Source organism: Gracilinanus agilis, chromosome 3, assembly GCF_016433145.1.
Source record: "Gracilinanus agilis isolate LMUSP501 chromosome 3, AgileGrace, whole genome shotgun sequence".
Lineage (NCBI taxonomy): Eukaryota > Metazoa > Chordata > Mammalia > Didelphimorphia > Didelphidae > Gracilinanus > Gracilinanus agilis.
The window spans coordinates 233,424,513-233,427,431 of NC_058132.1; positions in this window are offsets into that span (position 1 = coordinate 233,424,513).

Below are 2,919 nucleotides of genomic sequence, written 5' to 3' on the forward strand. Positions count from 1 at the left end.
AGGGAATAAGAACTCTACCTATTTATTAGAAAAATGCTTACATCTACATGTGTGTGTGTGCATGTGTACATATGGATATTTATGTCTATTATACATATATCATAAATGGGGACAAAAGACAATAAACAGAATGAACTTTGGTAAATGAATCACTTGCCATAGTGCTAATAATGAAATTTTAAAATGTAATAAATGGTTATTCTGAGAATGAAAAAAATTCTTTATTTAAGACTATTTCTCACCCATTACCATGGTATATTGTGATCTGGGTTTCTAAGTATATCTCCTTAGGAACCAGTCCTGTAAAGTCTAGCATAAAAGGACTAAAGGCACAAAATAAATGTAAGTTTCCATGTTTCATTTGAATTACAATATTAGTGGAACAAAGAGTCTAAAGATTGAGTTTTCCTCAAATGTTCCCAGGTTTGGTGTACAGGATAATTATTCCATTAAACTGAAAGCTTCAGGGATAGTTCAAGGTAGGACACTGATTTAATTTTTAAAAGGCCCTGCCACTCAACATTTTGGTGACACTGCCTAACAGGGCATTCTTTAGTTCTCTGCATATTAATGGCCCATGTGACTATCTTTGCTTAATAAAAGAAAATGAAAAAAAGAAAAAAGAAAAAAAAGAAAATGGATAGAGTGCAAATCCACATTGGATTGACAGCACAAGGGCACAATGAAGTCCCTTAAAAAAGTAATAGTTGAGCACTTTCATCATGGATAAATGCCATATGATCATAGAATGCCTTTCTGTATACTCTTGGTTAACTTCTCCCACTGTTGTTTTCCATCATCATTTAGCCAATGGATCATGTCTTAGATATCCACTTTTTAAAATGGAAATTTAGGAAATGATTTAGAATCTGCTACTCTGATTATTTTCAATCAGTCATATTGTATGTTATATAGTATTAGCCTAATTTCAACATTCTCTGTACATCAAGATACTTAGAGAGTCAGGGATAATATTAAATATTCTTTCAGGATGTAGAAATTGATTGTGAATAGAATAATGTATAATTCTGAGGTGCATAAAATGAAAGTTATTTCATGTTTCAAGAGAATTATCTTAAGACTCACATTATTAAATATGATCATAAAGCAAACGTTGTATATAAAAGCAAAGATAATTATTTGAAATAAAAGAAGTAACAGGATCATGACTTGAAAAGTATATAAGTATATATTATCTTTATGATCTCAACAATTCTGTGAGATAGGTACTAGAAGTATTATAACCTTCTTTTACAGATTAGGAAACTGAGGCTCAGAGAATTTAATGTCTTAATTATGGTCACATAACCAGTTAGTGTCAAAGATGAGATCTGAATACAAATATTCATGATTCCAAGTTCATTTCTCTATTTGTTACACTCTACTGTCAAATTATAAATAGCTATAGAATTTATGGACTATTTTAAGGTTTGTAAAGCATTTTAAATATACTTCAGTTAGTCTTTGCAACAACTATATAAACTAACTGCTAATATTTATTCTCTATTTTATTAATGAAGAAAATAAAGTTGAAGTTTAATCATTTGCTCATAGTCACCCAAGGTACAAGGTAGAATTTGCATCCAAGTCTTCATAATTCCAAGTTCATTACTGTCCATTACATGATACTGCTAAATTGTGTATATATCTTTGTTTATACATACATGTATGTTGTAGATTTAACCCTAATGCTTTTTTAGTTCAGGTTCAATTTTGAAATAAAATGAGGCTTTCATGAGTGATTGATCAAAGGATAACTTCATCCAAAAATCAAGGCTATATAACTAGTAGCTTCTCCGGATGCTGCCCTGCTCTTCTCCATCTGGAAATATATTTGGTCAGTACATCATCAGGGTGTGATGATCATGTGATCTTGAGCATCCCCCAAGTATCAGAAGCAGCTGAGTCAGGAAAGCTGGAGCCATGAAGTTGTATCAGGAAAACATTGTTCTCTTTGTCACATATGCTTATGTGTACATAAGTACATATGTACATATGTGTAGATACACACACTAAAAGAATATATGAAAAAGCATTTTTGTATGTGATGCCATTTTGGATACAATTTTAAATAAACATTGCCCATATGGAAATATGTACAAATATAAGTCTATATATTTAGGGACATGAACACATATATAAATATTTCATGAAATAGAATCTGAAGAATTTATTTCTAAATAGCCATTTTTAAAATATTTTGAGAGATCAACTAAGGTTGAATTATCATCCAGAGAAATGAAAATAGAAAACAATTAAAATTTTCCAACTTCCAACCAAGTAGTTTCATAAAGACTAACATTAACACAATGAATTAATGGATTAATATTCATGTCAATTAAGTTATCCTGTATTATTTATGATTATTAGTTATGGTATCCTATATTATTTAACTGAAGTGCAGCAATGTGATATGAAATCATGTAACAAAGTATTCTGAAACTGTATTCACACTTTCCACTGGGAACTTCTTATTACCATTCTTTTGTTTCTTCTGTATTTAAAATTCTCGAGATATAAATCCTGGAGTTCTCTGATGTGCAGCATCCTTATCCTCATTAGCTTTTTTCAAACAACATAAATAAATTTCAAAAGCAAATGAATGGATAAATAGATAGATAAGCAGAGAAATAAAAAAACAAACAAACAAATAAATGAATGAATGAATAGAAATTTTTAAAGACTTTGATTTTGTCAGAAAGAATTATTGTCATATAGGATCTTGCATTTAGAGCTGGAAGAGACATAGGAGACCATGATATAAATAAGGAAACTAAGTCACAATGATGTTAAGTTATTTGTCAAAGGTCTTAACAAATATGTGATTGAGCCAGAATTTGAACGGTTTCTTTTACTTTCAGATTTTTTCTCTTTACTATAAATTGTGAGTTGTGGTTCCTGTGATTTATAAGCCATCCC